Source organism: Ruditapes philippinarum, unplaced genomic scaffold (genome assembly GCF_026571515.1).
Source record: "Ruditapes philippinarum isolate M1 unplaced genomic scaffold, ASM2657151v2 ctg550_1_1_1_1, whole genome shotgun sequence".
Taxonomy (NCBI): domain Eukaryota; kingdom Metazoa; phylum Mollusca; class Bivalvia; order Venerida; family Veneridae; genus Ruditapes; species Ruditapes philippinarum.
This window is the reverse complement of record NW_026854566.1, coordinates 152,159-176,809: the sequence shown is the minus strand read 5'-3', so window position 1 is coordinate 176,809 and position 24,651 is coordinate 152,159. Positions and strand designations below refer to the sequence as shown.

Genomic DNA, 24,651 nt, shown 5'->3' with positions numbered 1-24,651 from the left:
AATACCACTGAGTTTTTGTAATAAGAGTTTTGCATGCTATATGCAACATCAGTTAACAGAAAATATGTGTTATTATTGTCACTTTCAATTGGTTGCGTATGCCGCAAATATGTTATGCCCGTCATTGAAACATATTGTTGTTTCCTTAACTAAGTCATCATAATAAATAATCAACATAAGATTTCACAATGCAGACAAAAATCATATATATGACAAATTGCCTATATATCATCTGAAAAAAATGGGGAATGCTCTAAATATTGCGAATGAAGTTTGTTTGAAATAGGACCTGTAATTTGCTGATGTTTACAACTACGGTTATTGGCATCATTCAATGCTTTGTTTATAAACCATCTGTAACTAGAATTCAATAAAAGAACAATTAATCTTCATTTGTTTGTAATAAACTATCAAGTACAATAGTTTTATACTAATGCATTACAAGAATATTCCCTGATTAAAGAATTTAGAAGTGCCACTTTTCACTCGGCATCTAGTTTGAAGTATCCGCGTTTATTCTATAAATAAATGTGTTAAGGGCACAATATCAGTGTTATTAGAATGAATTATTATACATTAAAACTATCAAATGGTATAATGTGCAAAATGATTTAGAATACAGCGCTTTATTAAAAACAAAGACTATGCAATATTGAATTGCATTGATAAAATCAATGTCAGAAACGAAAACATTTCTCACATAAAATATTAAAAAAATGTCAATCAAGTTAAAAATTAACCAACTTTATAGGAATATGACTTGTTTACATTTATCTTTTATCATTCAAAGGTACCCCGAATAAATTATCATGAATGGACAGGATAAGTATACTGAAATAGATAAAAAAAGGAACATAAGCTGAGGCCGGAGCCGTTACGCGCCACATGCCAACTGTTTTTGAGTACTCAATTCTTGAATTTGTAAAACACTACAGTAAGCATAGTTTGAGAAGCAATATTTCATGACTTGTATTGAAATAACAAGGAGTCACTGCGGCAGTTCTTTGAGAAGTTAACAATCTACCGCCTCTGTGTACGCAAGATAATAATCATTGAGGGGGATAGCTATATATTTTGTGAACAATTCACTGTGTTTATATTAAATAACATTTGAATACAGATAGTCGTCTACAATATGTCTGTTACAAATTAACACAATCATCGTCAATCATGATATCAATGTATATGAATATTAGCAAAAAGTCATGAATTTAAATTTCCCGTTCATTTAATCTTCGCTTGGGTTCAAAGTAATTCACCTAATGTCCCTAGCACTTGCTTTGACATTAACAAATGGTCATACTTTAAAGTACAAATAACCTTGTTCTCAAAAGCAAAGAAGCTACTTTTATCTTGAAAACATAATGTAATTAATAGTATATTCCCAAAGCTTCAATCCAATATCTAGATAACAAACCTGATTTAGTTTGTCAACTTGGGAATGACATTATAGAAATAACTAGAAGAAAGAAAAATTATATATGGAATTTTTAATTACATATGTAGCTACATATAAAAAATCTTAACCATGTAATATTTTGCAATTAGTGTGAGCGTATGTTAACATTTTGTGATATAAATTTAAATATTGCAATACTTGGAGATATTAAAAAATCATATTTGCACGATCTTGAAGTAAGTTCCTATAATATACATAGCATATTCAAATAAAACCTTTTTACAGTATCAAGAAATCCGTTATAGAGTCGTAAAGTACTCAATTGGTATATATGATTTTTAAACATTTTGATTAAATAAAAATGAATCTACTCATAAAACCAGTGCAGACTAAGATCAGCCGGCACATCTGTGGCGTCTGATCATGGTCTGCATTGATCGCTATTAATTTAGTATTTCTTTTGTGAAAATTCTTCCTTAGGATGATATAGTTTTGCCCATATTAAAATACAGAAATAGAAGTATTTAGCCTGGTTTAAGTGTTAACCTGTTTATACGTTTCTTCTATTCCAGAGAAATTAACGTAGTTTATTAATATAAATCGATATGACATTCAAATCCACCATCCCACTTTAATTTGTTTTGGTACAATGTGTTTTTATATTTTAAGTAGATGAACTTTTATTTGAATAATTGAATGAATATATTTCATTATCTCCTAACATTTCTCAAACCTCTATGTAACAGACTATCTAGAGAATTGTATATGTAAATAAGGACATTATTGTCGCATCACGGTCACGAAAAGCAGACAATTAAACAATAAATTATCGTGACATATCAAATATTAGCTATTAAAATAAATTGATTCATGAAAGTCAAAATGAAATAACAAATCTGATAGTGATAAAGACAGAAAAGTAGGCCATTTAGAAAGGTATAATTGCAGAAAAGCTAATATAGTGAAACTTGTGTAAATAGGTGATCTATGTTGAACTAAAAATATTCTTTTTCAGATTAAAAAGAAAATAATTTAAACAGAGTGGAATAGAAGCCGTATGAAAAAATAAAACGGCAAAATTGAAAATGTTGCACACTCGTGTTTTTCTTTAAGGTTTTAGTTTTTCTCTGTTTGATTGAGAATGTCCGTGGACGGCACTGGAAAGTGTAAACTACCGTCCACGCCCCCCCCCCCCACCTTAGCCAACGTTCTGTTGATCTCTGCTGCAAAATCATTTTTGTCATGTTAACTCATTATATAATTTAGGTATCCTATAAACGTGACAATTGGCTAAATGATTAACATTGCTTTGAGTATTTTATCTTGGTTTTTGCGCCACTGCTACTAGCTGCAGACAGATTTAGTTAATGACACCATAGCGTGATAAAACTGTGTTGATAATTGTTAAAAGCTAGCAATAGACATGAAATATATAACATTTATAGGAAATATTGCATTTCTTAACAAAACACTGAAAAGTAGAAACATTAGAAACATTTTTAGACTTGCCACTGAAAACCTATTTGAGAGCCTTTTAAAAGTGTCACCAGATATATCATTTATTGAAGCAAATGATGGCACAAATGAGGTTATGTTATACAAAAAACAAAAGATAATATACCAGCTAGAACAACTCTGAAAACCAGACTTTAGAATGTTACATAACTCACCAATGAGTACAATGCAGTATATTTATAACGACTCCACAACTCAGAGGTAATTTTCTACAAGTAAAACTGTTACAAGAAGTAATACTAACACCATGTTACATCGGTCATGCCTTCATCACCCAAGCAGCTATAATCATTCGTACAAATACATCACCGACCATGACAGATGTATCACCAATACATTTCCTGTCTAAATGACAAGTCTGAATTTTTTCATTGACATAATCATTTCCAAACAAGATCAAAACCATTTAACCTGTTTAACTCCCCTTTCCTCCCTACCTAGAGGTGAAAGAACAGCGGCTCCTTTTTGACAAGGAGACAATTCTTTTCTTTTTGGTACTGGTATACAACTCTCCTTAATCTACTCGTTTAATTAAAAAAAACAACAGTAAAGTTTTCAACGCTCATTCATTTCTTTATGTTTCGCATACTTATTTATTTAGAAATTTGTTCAAATCTAAAATATTTTCATCAGTATATATTTAAGACATTCTTGAGGAAGTCTTCACAACAAACATTCGAACTCATTTTTTTTAAAATCAATTAACTACGATTGTATTGTTTATTAATGTCCGCATAGTACCAAATTATAAACATACTTATTGGGTGAAATAATCAATACTTAATTGTCAGCTTTTAAACTTATATTTTAGTGGAAAAATGAAAATAATTTAAATTGTTTCAGTCGATCCATGTAAATCAATGCTAGAAAAAAAAATGAAATTTACATAATTATTTAAAAGCAGTACATTTCATAATTGCTACAAGCAATGTTTATAATCAAGATGCTGTAAAACAATGCTTGTATTTAGTAACGGCATTTATTTCTAGACACCTTAAAGAATTTAGAAAAAAATAAATACTTGCAAACAATCTCAATTGCGATGAATGTCATATGGAATATAAAACAAGCACTATAAATTGTGGTTTATGATCATTTGATATAGGATCTGTTTGTTTGTAATCTGTATCTGACTCTCTGTTTACAATTATATTTTATTGGCATGATTCAATGTGTTGTTTTTAAAACCATTTGTAACTAAAGTTCAATACAAAGACAATAAATCTTTATTTGTTAATAATAAAACTATCGAGTACAAGGGTTTTATACTGATTCATTACAACAATATTCCCTGATTAAAGAATTAAATAGTACCACTATATTGCCAGCATCAGGTTTGAAGTATCCGCGTTCATTCTATAAATAAAACATGTTAAGAGCACAATATTGGTGTTATAAGAATGGATGATTTTGCAATAAAACTATCAAAGTGCGCACAATTTTACAATTCCATTAAAGAAAGAAATAGTACACAGTGCTTTTACAAAAAAAGAGAGACTTGCATTGATGACATCCAATACTTATCAGTATTAAAATATGCTTAAGAATGTAAGAAATGAAGAGATAAATCAAATATAATGTCAATGTTATCAAAATGCGACACTTGTAGAGTGATTTAGGGCATGATATAATTATGAATTTTCAATATACCCCACGATATGTACCACCACCTTAATCCTGATGCGATTCATTCTTATTATGAGTATTGAATAACATAATTAGGATACTTCAAAAGCAAGGGCAACAGCATGGAAAGATATCCTTCTGATTATTACCATTATTTGTCTAGTATACAGCTAAACTTAATCACAAAACTGCCGTCGAATTTTGGGTAACAATGTGTTATATATTATGTGCAATAGCAAACAGAAAAATATGTTATAACTGTCATTTATTATTTGTTGTGTTTGCCGCAAATGTGCATTTCCAATCACCAAACAGATTATTTTTTTCACAAATTAAGAAATATAAAGAAAAAAAACGAAATATGAATTTATATAGTTATACGATTTTAAATTTTACTGATGCTTTAAAGTTGATGCACCATGTATTCCAATCAATAACATACATTTCATAAGTTATGCATATAATAAACAAACAAAAGAAAAAAATACAAAAGTTAAAATAATAAATTGTTTAACATAACAATGATTATGTACAAACATTTTAATTCTTTTTTTATTTCAGCTCGAAATTTAGCATTTCATTTAATTGTGCGTTAATACCTTCAACAGCATGGATGTCCTTTTGTTTTTACTTTATGACTTCAAAATGCCTATGTTATATATTAAACTGACCAAGTTCTCATCTTTTTTATAAAATTATTATTATTTATTATCTTTTTTATATTTTTATTTATGTAAACACATATTCGTTTGTGTTACGTTATTATACTAATAACAATAATAACGACTATGCAGTCGATGTTAGTCTCCAACAACAGAAATTTGGATCCTATAGAAAATAATTATTTAACTTAAAGGGACTCTACTAAAATATATCATTTCAGATATGTCTAACACAAAAACTTGTGTGCGAAATGTCATATCACTCGCTCATTCCATTTTCCCAGAATAATTATTATAACTGTGAAAAACGACCAAAAAATGAAAAACGTAGCAACGTTTTCACTTTAATCGGATGAAAATAGCACAAAAGTACAAATTTCAATTTATTTCTGGGTATATGTCTTTTGTTTATTTGGAGGGGAAAAAATTTCTGTTTTAAGTGCCTCAGCTGATATTTGTAAGAAATTTAAATTTTATGTTTTGTTTGGCTTTTAAACATCAGTGGAGTCCCTTTAAACAGAGAATAAAATGCTAGAATAAAACTAATCTAAACAATATTATTATAGTACATTACCCATGTATAACATTATTTACATTTTATCAGGTAGTAAACATGTATTAATGATAATATAACTATACTAACCCATAGGAGATATTGTTATTTCCGTTCAAATTTATTGTTATTCCATGCCATAATAAATATATTTATATTTAGAGATCGATTAAAACTTTATTTCATGTTATTGAACATTCCTATAGTCAAATTGTGTATTCAAAAGTCAAATTTAAAACAAACAAAAGTCGAATTTTAGATGCCGCCTGTCACTTAATCCATTCATTATCATTGCACTATTTTTATGATTAGATATTTGTCACCATATGCACTGCCTCAGCAGCACCTTTGCTTACAGTGTGTTTTTGTAATACTTTTCAGAGAATTAATGTCACAATCTCATTTTATGACAGATCTGCGATAGTTTACATTTTACTAGAAACTCCATTCTATTCTAGCCAGTCAATTTATCCAATCCAATGCAATCATTTTCAAATAAATATTTTTTATAAAACAATCAGCAATATGCTACCAGCAGCAGCGTATCTGAATTTAGTTACTTGTATTGAGACATCAAGAGCTAGCCACTGTATAAGTAACTCTACGGTAGGTCTGTGATTAGTTAACAATTTACCTCCACTGTATTGGAAGCGGTTCATCTCTCGTACCTGTTATTGTTAAGAATAAAATATCTTACAGTAACTTTCGTTTCTACCATTAAACAATTGGAGTCTATGACGAGGAAAGCTGTATATCTTGTGAACAATATATGTTTATCTTAAATAGAATTTGATGAAGGTTTGCCAGCACTCTATTCGTCTACAACATGCCATGTATCAAATTAACACAGACACCTTTTTAGTTTCGTTGATTTTGTTTTCATTTCTATCCATAGCTTCCAAAACAAGAAATTGGATTGCTTCTCTTAACTGTTTCAGATACAATTTGGTTTACGTCTTACCATAATGGGAAAAGCATATTATTTAGGTTTGGAAAATCACAAAGGCACGGAGTCTCTAAATAAAATGGAATTAAAAATGTTTGGAACGAATGATTCCAAATGACCAGATAAACAATACAAGCAAATCTCATATTCAGGAAAATTAACTATTAAGTTGTGGCATCCTTTTTTCGTATTAAAAATTCTTGATTAACCGTCCAAGATTTATAAATTGTTTAAATATTTCTGTATAAATCTTTTTAAAATTCTTGATTTAATTTTGTCAATGTTTAAGATATTTATATTTTTTCAAATATTTTTTATTAATATTCTTGATCACTTAAGCGCACGATATAGTTTATGAGTCAAAATAAATGCAGCCGTAAAACCACACTTTTGTAATTTTATCACACTTGCGATGCCAAATTTTATTACGGAAATGCTGGACAAGAACATAAATTATTTTTAAGGGTAACTTTGAAAATTTCAAAAAGCAAAAAGTGCTCTTATGTAAATAGCGAGAGGTGCACTCATGTAAAAAGCGAAAAGTGCAGTATGATCTTAGTCAGCACATGTTTTATGGGTAGAAACAGATGCCGCCAGCAGGCTAAGGATTCAGTTTTGTCTGATAAAAAAAAATCTAGCAAAAAGGGAGCCTCTGTTAGTTTATGCACAATACATGAACTATCTCTATAAAACGGTATAAAACGCCGGTGAATGTTTACAAATTATCCCCAGTAACACACAACCATTTGACCAGATATGTAAATAGTTTACATTGTTTATAATAAATCATTATAATTACAAGTTAAACATGCGAAGCTGATTATAAATCATTCAATATCTAGCTAACTGATCATGGAAAAATAAAATAAAATATGATTTTATACGTTTTATAGGATTGTTGATTATTAATCATTTTGAACCATTCCAAAGCTAATTACTTTTAGCCTTGCCATACTTAATATAATAAATGACATTGACCGTTTTTTTCAACCATGAGAAAACCATTCTTTTTTTATGGAAATTTATAGTACTCATAATGAATGAGTAGCTAACAGTGCAGCTATTGATCGGTCGCGTTTGTAAAGTACATTTGCCGGTTTCTTTATAGTTGTCTTACAAACAGCTAAATTAATACATCAAAATCATTGAGAATTTGATGACATTAACCGACTCTGTTGTCCAAACATGTTATTTGTTTTCATCACTTATTATAGAAAATTTGTAAAATCAAAACACAACATATAATAAACAAACGAAATAAATCTGTATGCGTTCCCTTTTAACGAAATTTAATATAAAATATGTATTTCTTCTAGAGAATAATCAGTATTTTGCCAAACTCAACACGTTTTTCTTTAGATAAAATACTAATAGTGTTGTACTTACATATTTCTCCAGTCTTGCAAAGAAAATATTACAAACGGGAGGTAAAAGCAAATGCATATTTCATTGAAAAAAATAAATGTTTCACTTTTCAACATACACTTATTTTTCCAGTATAATATAATATCACATCCAGCATCCGAGTCTAGTCGCGGAGCGAAAACACGCTAATAAGCAGGGGCACGCGGCAAAGTTTAATAAATAAAACTTCGCCCCGCGTTCCCGCTAATTAGCGTGTTTTCGTCCCGCGACCCCGCCAAGCGAAAAGTCGAGAATTAACAAGTTTAAATGGCGGGGTCGCGGAGCGAAAACACGCTAATAAGCGGGGGCGCGCGGCGAAGTTTAACAAAATAAAACTTCGCCCCGCGCGGGCGTGGAGCGAGAATTAAGAAATAAAACGGCGGGGGCGCGGGGCGAAGCTAAATAAAATAAAACTTCGCCCCGCGCCCCCGCTAATTAGCGTGTTTTCGTCCCGCGACCCCGCCAAGCGAAAAGTCGAGAATTAACAAGTTTAAATGGCGGGGTCGCGGAGCGAAAACACGCTAATAAGCGGGGCGCGCGGCGAAGTTTAACAAAATAAAACTTCGACCCGCGCGGGCGTGGAGCGAGAATTAAGAAATAAAACGGCGGGGGCGCGGGGCGAAGTTTAATGAAATAAATCTTTGCCCCGCGCCCCCGCTAATTAGCGTTTTTTCGTCCCAGGACCCCGCCAAGCGAAAAGTCGAGAATTAACAAGTTTAAATGGCGGGGTTGCGGAGCGAAAACACGCTAATAAGCAAAATAAGCAAAAAGTTGAGAAATAACAAATTAAAATGGCGGGGCCGCGGGGCGAAAACACGAATGGCAGAAATCAGCCACCATACGAAACCTTTTAGGATAATTATTTGTTTATTTTGAAAATAAATATAAAATACAAGAAAACCTAAACGTGTCAACAGCTCTTGGTGATTTATTGCGAATCTTGACTCAAATAACAAATAAATCATTGCAATAAATGACTGGAAGTTAGGATTCAGCTAACAGAGAAACAGGAGGGCTGTAAATATTTTATTCAAACATCATTAAAAAGTTTCAGTATGACAGCATCAATGATTTGTTTTGTTTTGTTTTACGATGCAACACATTTAAGATCATATGGCGCCAAAACTAGAAAGTTGAATTTGGCTAACCTCGGGTTTTGCAAACTTAAAGCAACACCAGGGGTTATAGCCAGCTGACGTGCTGGAGCTAAAAGATGCACGGACTCCAGTTGTTAGAACCTATTTAGTCGCCTCTTATGATCATGCAGGGATAAACTATGACTGCCATTTTGATGGTTTCACCATTAGAGGCAATCCTTCAGTCACAAAGGGTAATATCATCAATGAAACCATCAGCGATACAAGACATTTAATTTTTTTTTCTAGAATATTCTGAAGTGTGCTGTGGTGTCTACGATTTCAACAAACTGGTGAGTATAATCTAATATATGGACATATAAAATCTGGTGGCATATGTCTGGTTTTATTTCAGGTTTTGTTATTGCTGGTAAATTGAGCGATATAGAAATCCTTTCTTGAATCGATCGTTCAAGAAATTGTACATAAATGAAAGGAAATAGGTCAGTGAAACAAATGTATATGATGTCAAGTAGCAAGCAATATAAATAAACGCAAATTGTTTGATTTATTACATTTCTAATAAATCACTTCACTTCTGGAGTCCATCACGATATGTTTATATTAAGAATGACCAGTCTTCGTTTATAATAAACAAATGTGTTTGGAAAATGGACCTCTGGCACAAATGGTCAAATGTCTTGGGAATAGCATTGTAACTTCTGGGGCATCTAGTTTTGTTTATTGAAGTGCCCCATAAACTTAGTTCAAGGATTCTATTTCTCTCTATTTTGTCATTCTTATTGGAAGGAAAAACTTATAAAACAAATATTTATATTGTAACCAAACATTCACTATTATTTTCTTGAACTTATGAGAATCATTTGAATACATATTTAGGATAGACCTACCGGAATTATCTGTGAACGTCGTCTCGTCTGGTTGAACTTCTTGTTGTTTGGTCGTGTGGGGGTTGCGTTCATTGAACGCCGCCTTTCCTTGTTGATCTTGTTTAATATTATCAGATTTATTTTCATTTTCTTGATCATTATTAGATATAATGTGCATGCTTTGGAATGTTATAAGGAAGACCCGAGAAAGAGAAAGAAATCAGTCTCGGTCAGCTATCACACATCTTTAGATCCACACACCTGCGGATGTTTCTTAAGCCGAAATTCGCCATTTTCCTGTCTGAATGCTCGATTCTGTCGGTGCTAGGTAGCATTGATAGTAGCTTGCAATTACCACTTCTGTCCAACAGGCTGGCTAAAAAAACCGAGGCTACAACATATTTAATTTTCGACGTTCTTAAAGATTTCCATTTTTGCTCATTAAATGTCAAAAACTCTAACAAAAAATTAAAAAGTTTATACTCTCGGTCTTTGCCAACGAAAACATATTTTAAGGGAATGAAATAAATTCATAAAGACTGAAACTCATTCACGAGGAAATATAAAAATTCAATAACGCAGCTTCTTCATACAAAATAATTGTATAAAGGCTGTAGGACACTGTCTACAAAACACAGGGATGCAAATTACATTACTAATAATGCCGATGGCACAGCATAAGATAGAAAGCCTGCCGACAAATTAAATTCTACGCTTATTGGTAATATATACACAGATAGAAGTAAAAAGGGAGAAGATTGCTTTTCACTATAAATCAAACGGATGGATGGTTTGTTAGTTTTAGTTATTTTAATTGCGGCATTTCAAAATAGAGAAAAAAGAAACCTTAAAGAAAGCGGAAAAATAAATTGAAAATGTTGCAGGTTCGGTTTGATTGAGCCTTTTTATGGACAGTATTAGAAATTGAAAGCTACCGTCCCCACTCCCTAGTACCGGCTCAAGCAGAACATGAACTGGAAAATAATTAAATTTTGAAACATACGCAGATGTGTCAGATGGCGGTTATCATGGCATCTTCAATATGACACGTTAGTGCTAGTCAATAAATAGCGGCATATAGTCCCCCAAGTAAAAAATGTATGTGTTTTTTATGAAAAACAAAACAAAACAACAACAGTAAAAACAAACAAACAAACCCAAAACAAAACAAAAAATAATTGGTGAAACTCAATAATAGACATAAGTTTTACATAATTATGTAGCATATAGCAATCTATTGATATCTCAACACATACTCACTTAAACAAATGAAAAACAATATTTTCTATCTGGGAGAAATTGGATTACATGTGAGCTGCGAGAAATTGGAAAACATGTTAGATGGATGAGCAAGCATTTTTGATAATATTCCGAGATACATTGTCATTGAAATTGTTATACCGGTCAAATATTTGACTAACAAATAGAAATTGGCGTTTCCAAGATAACGTGTGGTAATGATAAAGTTATTAAAACGAGAGAACTTGTTAAATTGTTGAAAAGAACGGTGAAATCCCATGAAACGAATAGTATGAGTTTTTGAATATCCGATTGTTACGGGAGAAAACTACATCTTGTTGAAAAAGCATTAAAATGAACGTGGTACAAAAGTTTGTTCTTATTGACAGAGCAATACCCATCAATAACGTCGATGCATTTTAAACAATGAATATTACAAATATATTTTTATAATAAAAGGGTAAAACACAACTGTGTGTTACATTTAAAACCTTCCTAAAATGAAATGGAATTAACACGGTCATTTTGAATGAACAAAATGAAATATACATATATTTTTTTCTTCAAACTTGACGATTTAAAAAAATCACATTAAAATATATTGTAGCATTTTATTTATTGTCATACCAATTCAATAAATGAAAACAAAGATCAACAAAGAATGGGGTCATTCAATAAACGGTTTTTCCTGCACAAAACAGCAACATCAGGCGATCAGTAAGGAGCTCAGCTGTATCCGAATAAAAACAGGAGAGGGAAAATCACGGACGGGTAGTTATAATAGATAATTCAAAATAGAAAATAGATAATCCAAAATAGGAAATCATAGAAACCTACAAGGGATATAAATAATATATAAAAATTAATAAAAATACCAAACAAAAGGAAAAATGTAGCCGGGAAAGGGGTCTTTGGACAGGGGAAGGTGGGGGAGGTGAGAAATAAAAAAAAAAAACACAACGAAATAACTTGAGAAACATTTCTTCATATCATTCAAAGTGGGGTCTTGGGAAAAATAGAAACAAATGGAAATATATTTTCTGATTAAAGTTCCATTTTTATGCACCTTTTAATATGAATAACATTTAATGAAATAGTAAATATAAAGTTGTGAACAATTGGAAAAAACAATTTATTGAAGGAAAGATTGTTTTCATTTAACCAACTACAGATAAAATAAGACTTTTGAAAAACCGGTTGAAAATGCATAAAACTGAGACGCTAGGCAATGGTTTAATAGTAAACCATTCCGTTGATACAATCTGGAAACAAACTAATCCCTCATGTCATATACCACGTGAGTCTTTAAAAGGAAATTTGAAATAGTCACAAGTTTGCTTGCGTTTAAATATAATCAATTTGCAGTTGCAATAATGTAAATTTTGCGACTGACTAATGAAAATCCATTTTAAAAACATACATATTTATATTCCAGATAAAGTGCTGAGTGCGATTGGTTTAATTTATTGAAAAGTTGTTCAACGATCAATCCAAGAAAAGGAATTACACACATATAAATAGATAATTCCATCAATCACTTTTCTGTTTTACCTGAATAAAATTGAAAAGAACTCAGCAGCTTCCATTAATATCTTATTTCAAACGGTAGACGATTAGGAAACATTTCAAGATGATCCATTGTATTTATTTACAAAAGATATCTGGTTGCTTATTCAATAACATAAATATGATCAACTAATTACACTATATATCATACTTTATAACCATAAATGTTGTTTGAAAACAGGTTTTAGAAAACACACTGCCTCGAGATCAAAGAGCAAGCTGACGGTGCTTATTTCACACAAAATAGCTTTCACTTGTTAAACAAAAGCAAATAAAATATTGAATCAGTTTATAACCAATGATTTGATATTACGAACAAGAACTGATTAAATGATGCAATTGCCCGTTATCAGTGTAGATAAACAATCATATAAATAAACATCCTTGTAAATACACATCAGTGTACACATGTTAAATATATTATAACAAATACGTTTTTACTCATCGTTTGAAAAATATATATATTCATTAAATGAAGCAGCGAGTTTGGAAGTGTTTAATTCTGTAAATGAGCCGTGTCACGACAAAACCAACATAATGGGTTTGCGACCAGCATGGATCCAGACCAGCCTGCGCATCCGCGCAGTCTGATCAGGATCGTTGTTGTTCGCTTACAAACCCTATAACAAGTAGAGAAACTGATAGCGAACAGCATGGATCCTGATCAGACTGCGCGGACGCGCAGGCTGGTCTGTATCCATGCTGGTCGCAAACGCACTATGTTGGTTTTGTCATGACGCGGCTCAAATGTATTTTGAAATTCCATATTTTGCCCATATACGATATAACACCTCTCAACAAGACCGTTTGGCGTTTAGATGATAATAATAATCATCTGTCGAGGAGAGGCAAAACACATTCACACGCCAAATGGAAGAGAATAGCACGGATAAAATAAACACAGAACTCTAAGCAAGCATGCTTACCATTATAGTCAAAATACATCACCTTTATGAATACCATTCCTTAGTCAATCAGATAGAATGCTGTTTACCTCCAACCATAACGGTACTTAACACACATGCACTCACGCACGCGCACCAAATCGCACACACACGCACACACGTTCACACATGTGAATAAAAATAAAATACAGAAAGGATCAACATTAGGTAAATGAAGGAGAACATCAAATAGAAGATTTAAAAACTTGGTAAACAAACAAAGTAAGTTTTTTATTTTTAGAAAAGAAATTGTCAAGATATTGTGTATCGTGAGGTAGACATTTTAAGTTTATCAACAATAGCAAGCATGGGAAAAAGAATTTTTAGTTTACTGGTTTTTACAATCGTTGTGTACCTAAGCTTAAACACTGTCGAAGTGACCTGTAGAACACATACACGTCCTATTTACTAGTGAGAAGCGCAAAAACCTTTTCTATATTTATTAGCTTATTATAAATAATAAAACAATTTTGAAGACCACAAGAATGACCTTTTCCGTTAATTTAAGGACATATAATAAATATATTAAATCAACAGTTCCTAAGTTTATTCAAACATTGGGTTTTATATTGATGTGGCTTTAGTGACGTTCTTTAAAGCAAGTTACACCTGCCTATAGAACTAAAATATTGTGTTGAACAATAGGATAAATATTGTCAAGCTAGTGTGAAATAGTTTATACATTTTTCTCCTGTATAATATTGAATTTTGCCAAGCCTGTGTTTAAGGGCGCACATTATAGTTTACACAGACCACTGTCGTATATAAATCAACTCAATTGGAATAAATTGAAGTCTATAACATTGTCCATGTTAATTACTCGTTATAAAAGAATTGTTCAATAATAGTTCTCCTGATTTGAAAATAAAAAGGAATCCATAAAGAACATCTAGGACTGCAAAATTGAAAAACAAAATTTTTAGGCTCGGTTGGAGCCTGTACATGGACTGTAGATAAAAATGCCGGCTACTGTCTACTTCCAATAGCACCGGTTTAAGCAGACTTTTAAACATTTAAACACTTGTAAGGCGATTTGTTTTTCATTTGAAAACTTCTGCACATTTATGCATACATCGCTTTTTTCATGGAACTTTAAATGTGACACGTTTGTTCTATTCCATGAAACGCAGAGTATAGTTGATAAAAGCATAATGAATACTAGTAGATAGATACACAAATATATTGTATGGGATAAAGTAAACTATCAATTTGCTTGTAAAATGAAGATGTTGATAGGCTTAACGTTATTTCAACATTTCTTTGTATAATGTAATGAAGGGATATATCGAACTGAAGAAACTTTATTGGACTTACCTGGTAGCTAATACAGTATGGTATATCCAAATAATTGACAGTCTGAAAAAGAAAAAATCGATCTTCAATACAAGACTCTGCAATTTTCATAAAGATGTTGTTTTGAACAATTTAGTTTTAAGTTAATGAAATGTTTACACGATACTTCTATCTTCTTTCCGAATCCAAGTTGAGCTTGTAAAGCTTGTAATACATGGTTGCATTTTTGACAATATATTGTGTCCGAATATTCGTGCATTTGTGTAAAAATGCTAAGCAGAATCAGTCATTCCCCAAAGGATAATATTACTGTATCGAATGAATGTTTGTCATACCAATGTACGCAAAAGCTCTGACGTAAATAAACATTTCAATAGATGGCTACTGTCTCAAAACATAGCAACAAATGTTGTTCAATATGATCTTAAGTAACCGATAATGAATACGGTTATGTGCTAATTGGAATTATTCCCTATTGCGATAAATCCAAACAATTAAGCATTTGAAACGTTAATTGCTAGTAAACTGTAGGACATAACCGCTTTGCAATTAATTACGTTAACAAATTATACATCAATAAGGATGCCATAATGTCGGGTTATATACGAGTTATGGTAATGATATTCAAATTTAATATGCTTAAACCAATTAAAGAGTTTTAAAATTTGCCATTAGGAGTGCCTATCTGCTTCAAAATAAGATGTTTTTGTTCAAATAAAATATGTGTTTTGATAATTAAAATTATATTGGCAAACTAAGTGAAAAATACTTTTCCCGACTAAAACAAGCATATTTACATTGGTATTGTATAACATATTTTAGAAGGGTGTCTACTATGTAATAAGTAGTTCTTACAATTCAATATTATTAGTCCGCGAAGATGCAACGTCCATATTAATTGAACAGCTTTTATCATTATTTGCATAATTGTTTGATTTTCAGTATTTGATAAGACACTTTTCATGCTGAAATGATACATTGAAAAGTTGGTACATCGTATGTCCAATGCAGAAATGTTTTAAATAAATCACTTACTTTCTTTTCAATCAATCAATAAATAATCCAGTCGTAATGTCTTGCGTAAAATAGAAAGTTATCACTGCTTTTATAACTATTTTGTAACAGTATGAGTATAGACAATTTAATTGTTAAAATTTATTTGTGTTCTTTAAAAAATATTTCATATACAGTTGTAATAAAAACTATAAAAGTTCAAGCCACTTTGGATTAAGGTTAAATTGAAGCAGTTCATACTAAAATATAATACTTCTTTAATAAGGGCGGGCATTACACAGAATTTACAGGATGAGGGAAATATACTTGTTATTATAAAAATGTAGTGTCTGATTTGGAAAAAAACAAATATACCAAATGACGTCATAGGTTGGATCTGTGTAAATATTTTGATACGAATCCCATAAAGTTGTACTCTATTTATGGAAGAAATATCAATACAATATTACAAATCCTTTTGTTAAAGAAAATAAAATACAGAAAACAAGTGACGTATTTAATCTATTCCAATACTTTGCAATTCATTAAATTCATTGAAATTATAAAAGAAAAACATTAAAAATATATGCAAATAATGAAACAAAACATGTGCAAATTGATCAAACCTGTTTTTATTAAGAAAATGTATTCATTACAGTAGTATTTTGACAAAAGTGTAACCTAAAATGAATTTGACATTATATAGCACATTTAACAAGAAAAAGTGTTTTATGGACTAATTTTTTAAATGTTTCACCTGACGGTTTCACGTTTTCAAGTGAATTTCCATTATACAGACAAAGTTAATGCAGTTTGTATCTACAATTATATGCAGAATAGAGAAAAATTGGATTCCCTAAGGTATGCCCAAAAAAGAAAAATTTAAAATGTTGCAGGCTCAGTTTGATATTTCATTCCTATTCTACAAAAATAACATTTATATGATAGTTGTTTTCTTTTGATACTGATTCCTTAAAATGATATTAAAAAAACTTATAAAGTCTCTCATTATTATATTTTTTCTTTCAATGGTGCACACGCAGGTAAACCAACCACAAAGTTATTATGCGTTATGTGGTTTTATCATTTAAATCATACGCAAATATTAAAAAAACAGCATTCGTTTTCATTCAAAACCTGCACACTGCTTATGTCTTACAATACAAAAGGCATTCTTTCACATAAATTCTCATTTGGTAGGTAAATAATGTTATAATATAAGGCAGACTGATAATGTATGGTAGTCAGTAGACCGGAATATTGATGGTGCTTCATAGAAACCACTCATTAACTCTCCTAACGATACTTAAAGATTGCGTAACATGAGTGTATTTTCTATTTGGAAATGGAGTATTGAACAAGTAACTTGAAAACTAGGAAAAACTACATGACTGCACAACATACATAAATACATCAATACAATCTGACATTCTACTCAATGTTAATATTTTTACGCATCTGATCTGGAGTCCTTGCCATACAGTAATTAATACGGATTTCTCCTACAAATAGTCGAAAATAAATTTGGTTGCATTAATCTTAGCATGTAATCTCATTTATAACTCCAACACCATAGACTTTTTCAGTATCTTCTGGTACACAAACCACAACTTTTAAATCAATTTAAGCTTCAGATATTCTCTTTCTCCATTCCACATTTATTTCATTAATATTTTCACATAGTTCTGCAATTTATTGATCAACAGTTTAAAATAGTGCTAGGATAAGATGCCCGAGGCATATTTAATGGTTTTATTAATAAGTATTTTGTTATATACTTTATTGTTCAAAGAAAAGCGGATACGGCTTAAATAACATGTCAGGTATTCAATTCAGGGATGATTTGTACTATTGTTGCAAAGAGGGTCATATTTTATCGTTAGATAGATTGGATACTACGAACCCTTTGGCAGCATTTTCTCCACTATTATAAGTATGCAGTAATACTTTCGAAAACAAAACTTGCAGTTTAACAATAATAATATAGTTACGAATACATTTTTAATTTCTTAAATTGACAAAATTCTCAAGATTTAAGGTGAAATACAAGTCAAAAACAAATGTCCAATAGGAAATGAGGATTGTTGTGTAAAAAGAGTACTGGATTGAATATACACGACAAAGAAACCTTTTATATTAAAAGTACAACATCGCATTCATAAGAATTCAATATGCCAATGAAAAGGTATTTGCCTATACACTTTTCATTGTTCATATATTTACATTTTTCTAAAGATAATATGTGACTAATCAAATATACTGTCTTTTTGTTAGACCATGGCAAAGTAATCCTACAATGACTTGACTTAAATACTTTGCCTTAAGTAAACACAGCACCTCTTATCTATGTTTTATCTTTTACAATGATTGATGCTAATTTCTTTTCGAAGCATTGATATTATTTTCGGATCGTGAATATATGATTAAAGCTGAAAAAGATCATCTTGACACCTATTTTTACAAAGCACTCTTAAATCATTACATTGTAACCTACATTTCCGTACATAGAAACCCAACAATGAACAATCAAACTTCGAAAATTGATGTTGATTGTCTTATCTCTTTAACAACTGTATAATCTTTCATCAGTCTAAAGAAACATGATATCTTAATGGTAGTCCGGTTATATTAACATGTCATTGTAATTCAATTTAAGCTTTTAATCGATCTTAAAATTGTAGGCTAAAGTAAGAACTTATTGTTGAATCGCAAGGCAAGTCAATATTGTGTTGTCTTCTAGCTTAGTTTACTTACATAATACACAATAATCATATTTCGAAAAGTTAATAAAAACAATTTTGCTGTATAAATTTATGTAAGAATGGGGTCAGTTGACAGTATTTGATTGTTTATATATAGAATTTTTTTTGAGAAAAAAGTACAATCTGAGCCTGTCCTGCATTGATATTTAACTAGAAAAATAACTGACAACGTTACCTACTACGTTACGCTGACAGTTGATTAATTTGTTGATATTTTAATTCATATATCAAGCCTGCGTGCCTAAAGATAATAAACACAATATGATATTGTTTTACACCGTAATAGTGGACTTGACCGCTACATCATTTAATAATTATCCTAAACGGACAGTAAACATCAAATATTTTAAAAATTACTTTAGTATGTTTGCCGATTAAACATTTTATTACAGTTGAAAAAGAAAGTGTTGCATTTTCAAAACGTTATGTATCGCCAAATGTAAGCACGCTCAATAATCGTTTTGTAAAATTCTGGCGTTCTTGTAGTACATTTCGAATGCTATGAAACAGTGTTACCATGTCAGTGATCCTTTGTTCCTTTTGAAAATAACCTTATTTCATAGTTACTGATTCAAATTAGCATAATTTACATGTAGCAGATAACACGTTTCATATGAATTTGACGAAATGTTCCGCTCCTCATTAAAGCATAATAGACAGGCTTGGCGTAAAGTTTAAAAGGGAAAAATGTGTCATATTTAGATTTGACACATTCATTTATGAATTTTTCTTTTCGCAAGTCATATTAATCACTTTCAAATTCGGATCCTTGAACTTCCGAGCATTTGTGTTATATTAGGTAACATGATCTTTTAGAACGACCCTCTTTAAATCAAAAGTCGATAGATTCATTTTCATAAAAACACACCCCATAAAAGTTGATAACTTTATCGTTCTGATCTATGCAAAAGCATAAAGATTCCCCCGTAACAGTTCTTTTAACTGCTCGGATACATGCGAGAGCCAGAGATAGTACAAGGATCATTTCATCAGCATGTCTTTCAAGTAGCTGAGTCATTATAACAAGATTTTACTCACAGAATAAGGAACAATGCGCTTAATTAAGTAGAAAAAGGGTAATCCCTCGAAGGCAACAAAAACAATTTTTTTACATTATACTATGAAAATTGCAGACTGGGTTTGATCGAGTCTATTCATGAGAGATAATGTAAAAGTGCAACATCTCTCATGCCTGTAAGCACCGTCTTAAGAGGTATACAGATGATCAAAGCTGTAAAAGCTCATGTACTTGCGACGGAAATCTTAGTTGTTTTTTACATAGATACATCTGAACCTGAATACACGACATTGATAAAAAACAAACAATTTATCGTCTTTAAAAATGAAAAAAATGTTTTTAAATATGACAAATGTCCTTTTACAGCCTTATTTCCCTTTTGTAGGGATAAAGTACGTGAAGCGTGTTTGACCTTGATGCTTATTGTCAGATTTACAATCTCATAATGACTTTCCAAATCTTTTTTCTCATTCAAATTAAATAAATAAAATATTTTAGCAAATATGCGCAAATAAAAAGTTCCTTTTGTAAACTGCGCGTAGGTATCCGATTATAACACTTAACAGATTCGATGTATTAATTACATTTATTGGTTTATTTACCTACCTTACACCACCAAATGATCAAAGCGATTTACTCTAAAAGATACACTAATTAGAAGTCAAAATTTCAATTAATCTTAACAATATTGTTTAATAATTATATGAATCCCATCTAAAATGAAATGAAAATAAATCATGAGGAAACAATTCTCCTTGTTTAAAGCTGATTAATTGAAAAATTAGACAGCTTTTATCAGATAAGACGTTAATTTTTTGTACTAGGTTTTGAATTCCATTTGCTTTCTTCATAAAACGTAGTGATTTAGTACAAAAAAATGATGATGATAACGCTATTTGTTCAACCACTAAAGATTGTCCATACGTAACCTTATTCAAAAACCGACGAAGCACAAGACTAAGTGTTATCATCGCAAGGAAAGTAATTGAAACATCGGTTATTGGTCGTATATAACTCCAAACATAAATCACTATATACTGTAAAGAATAATAAAATACTTAGTGCAAAAACTAATTGAATATATTAGTAAAATATCAATCGTATAAGTTATGTGTGAGTGTGTGTTTATTTTTACTCGTGAGATAGTTTAAAATGTTATTTCAATTTATTGCTGTAATATAAACGTCGAATACTCTAAAAGACAATATACAGAAACTTGAATGATTTAAACTAATACCTATTTAAATTTAACTGTTCTTTTTAAGCTATTTATATTTCATTTGTATTTGTTTTTTATATAAGTGCTCTTTATAAGCCGCTGTATGATATTCTCTTTTCTCTAAAAACAATCAAGCAAACAAACAAACAAATAAACCCAGACAGAACTCTAATTTAAAACATCGTGAAATTTTTATTGCATAATGCGTACAACTGTCTCATTATAACGATGGTGGCTGCATTACGCCAAAATAATACATTATTTCGCCACATATTCCGTAAATGCGAAGAAACGTAGAGAATTAAACATTATCCTGTCTTCAATTCTTCGAGTTTTTGTTCAATGTATTTTAATATCGAATATACAAAAGGACGGCAAATACGTCGACAATAAGACACATAAAATGTGACGTATTTTTGAATTCAATCTTTGTCTCAGTTAAAATTTGTTGTCACTTCATGATTTAATTCATATTGTTCAAATTCCACACTATCACATTGTTGCTTTTCGCGCATTTTTGCTATGAGACATTGTCGAATAGAAGCAATGTTGCTCTCTCCTTTTATTTATATGGCATTTTTGCGTTCGGATTGTACGAGCACACATCAGTACCAATGGAGAGAGCTTACATTATGTAATAACATAATATTGTATAGAAAACATGTTAATTCTTTTTCAAACTATTGCAGTTAGTAAGCACGTTACAATTAAAGTCATTTTCTTAACATACATTGGCATTTGGCACATGTGCACATGCAAAATGCGGGAAAGCATCATTGCAAAAAAGCATAAACACAATTATTCGAAAAGATAAATACTAAAAAGCAAAAAAGCAAACCCGAATTTATGCGAAAAGGCAACTATTTCAAGGCACGACAAATAACATACATAAACACACCCCATTTTGTGTCGGATGTGTTGCCATATTTTCTTAACTGTCCGCTTTTTGTTTGCTTAAGACATATGCGAAAATACATAAAGCGACAACAAATTGTTGTTTCGTTTTTAACAAACTTACTTTTTCTTGTTAAAAAAATTCCATGGTTTTAAAACGACATGGCACCAAAAAGATATGTCTTATTTAAAAGAACCCCGGCTAGACAATTTAATGATGAGTTCATCACATTCTAAATAAAATAGATAAGGGACATTGAGATTTATGCAATTTTGCTTTTATCCACTTATAAGGAGGAAAAAAGCTACAAAATAAATAGACCCATAAAATATACATTAATTGCAAAGGACACGACATTCGTGCTAGTTTAAAGCCTTTATACGTATTAATGTTTGGTGAATTACGTAAAACAAAAAAGGGGAGCCAAAGATGCTGTGACAAACGAATTAGTTTACCTTATAATGTTACAAAATCATCGGTAAATACCTCGGCATTCCAATATCGGTTATGCTGATTAGCGTGAGAAACAATAACACATCTCGCATGCTCATAGTCTCGTAAAATCAATAAAATCGCGAACCTGACAAGTATAGTTATTTGACAACAATAGTTTTTTTTAAAAATCTATTTCTGGTATAGTGTGTCACCAAACGTCATAACCGTTAGGGGTCGCAGCCAACCATATCAAAGTACGGGAAGCACGAAAATACATATACTATGACTGGGGCTTCTGGATAAACGTTGGTTTTTTAAATATCTAAATTATTTGCCTTTAATATTCAGGGACAATTAACGTTCGATATAAAAAAGACAAGTAAACATGTTAAGAGGCTTTAAGTTTATGTCTTAAAGAAAATGCTGTAAGAAACATAATGTCAAAAGACAACTTATTAAAATACGATTATTGCAGTTTGTTATTGTTAAACTTGACAATTTAAGCGGTTATTTTGAAATATTACTGCTTCACAAACTGTTCTTAATGCTGTTACTGCAACACAACTTCAAATTGAACTGATAAAAGTCCTTAACAATATTACATTTCAAGTTGATGACTTACTACTATTTGATAATTTTATACATGTTTGCTTTTTTATTTTTTGAATTTGTCGCAAAAGTCTGTAATCTACGGGACGTTTGATAATTTTAAGTCAGATATCAATTATGACCATTTTGTACCTTATACACAATTACTTGCTTTTAAATAGATTTCGCCATTTTAGTTATGTATACAATGAAGTTTATTCAAACAGATTTCTACTTTCATTCGTTTGCGACAAGATTTGTATGAAATAGAAATAACTGTTTACATAGTATTATATTACTTAAGTTTTGGAGTGTTGTTATGCTACTTCTTTTGTTGAATAATATTTCTTTAGTTAATAAACACATTAAGTTATTCTATAAGAACGCATTTATATGGCCTTTTTTCTAAAACACATTCAGTTGTTATTCATTGCTCCACGAATTTTTTAACTATATCTTCGCTCTAAGAAATCATTTAAATTAATTCTTGTGCTTAGAAAATCAAGTAATTCTCTTAGTATTTGTTATGGTTAAATATAAAAATCAAACTATGTATGCAACTTTTTTCAGGAGAAATATTCCTGAATATGAATTATGTTTCAATATATTTATAGTTATATACTTATTTTCTTGAGGTTTTCTTAATATTTTCTTGATAAGTTGCGTGATCATAAGTTGCGACTTAATGGGTTCGAATGTCTGGAATCTATACATCTTTTAGCTGCAGCAAAACGTTTGAAATGATCTTCATACGCTTTTGCTGACACAATCGCCCACAAAGAAAGAGTAGTTACGGTATCTGTGATATATAATGGTATTGAGAAGTAAATCAACATTTCTGTGGAAACAGAATCGTAATAAAGCAATAAAGCCTATAGCAATTAATCACAATTTTTGTTTTATATGTGCATGGAAAGTATCCAAAGATGTACCAAATGTATAGGAAAAGTTTATAATGAGTACTTGCAAATATATCACCTAAAATAGATTTACAATATATCATAGCGCTAGAAAAATCTTATTCTCAAATTCTGAATGTGGATTATTGCCAGATAATCGCTTCCAGACATTGATTTGCTTACAATTAAAAACAATAAATCTTTACATATCGACAAAATATATTTAGTACTTTACACTCAAAAGAAATCGAATGTTTGATTTTAACATGGAATGAAATCAAATTAAAAAGATTATTAAACAACTGTTTTATTTTACCTTAAAATTTACAAAACTGCATGGAAGTTTCTTGTGATCATCTTATTAATGTTATCATGAAATCAAAGAAAGCTTTTAAAAAACATGTATTGCATAACCATAATGAAATGTATTTATAACACACATATATTCTTACTTTTGTTTATCATTAATTTCTTAAAGACACAGCATATATGGTTGCCTTAAGTTTACTATTGACTTACATTAAAAGACTGATATTCTATTCCGAAAGATGCAAAAAAGTGATTAAAATAAATAATATATATTGAACATAGAATAAAACCAATTAACACAATAAAAAGAAGTCATTGTATGCTTTTATAAAAGATCGTTTGAGTAACAATGTCTAATATTTTACAATATAGCTTTATTACCAGACAAAGTTGGATTCAGACAAAGTTAGACAAAAAGTT

At 30.6% G+C, this 24,651-nt stretch overlaps 1 protein-coding gene across 2 annotated transcripts in view; it reads right to left on the bottom strand.

Annotated features, from left to right (window-relative positions):
• The window catches only part of LOC132740484 (secretin receptor-like), a 138,321-nt gene that overhangs the window by 58,954 nt on the left and 54,716 nt on the right, over positions 1–24,651 (bottom strand). Inside the window, exon 2 of one of the 2 annotated variants that reach the window (XM_060728391.1) lies at positions 15,135–15,176. The gene's annotated coding sequence lies outside the window, so the exon portion shown is untranslated. Of the gene's footprint in view, positions 1–5,845; positions 6,302–15,134; positions 15,177–24,651 lie in introns of those variants that run through there. The other variant, XM_060728392.1, reaches the window with a different exon arrangement.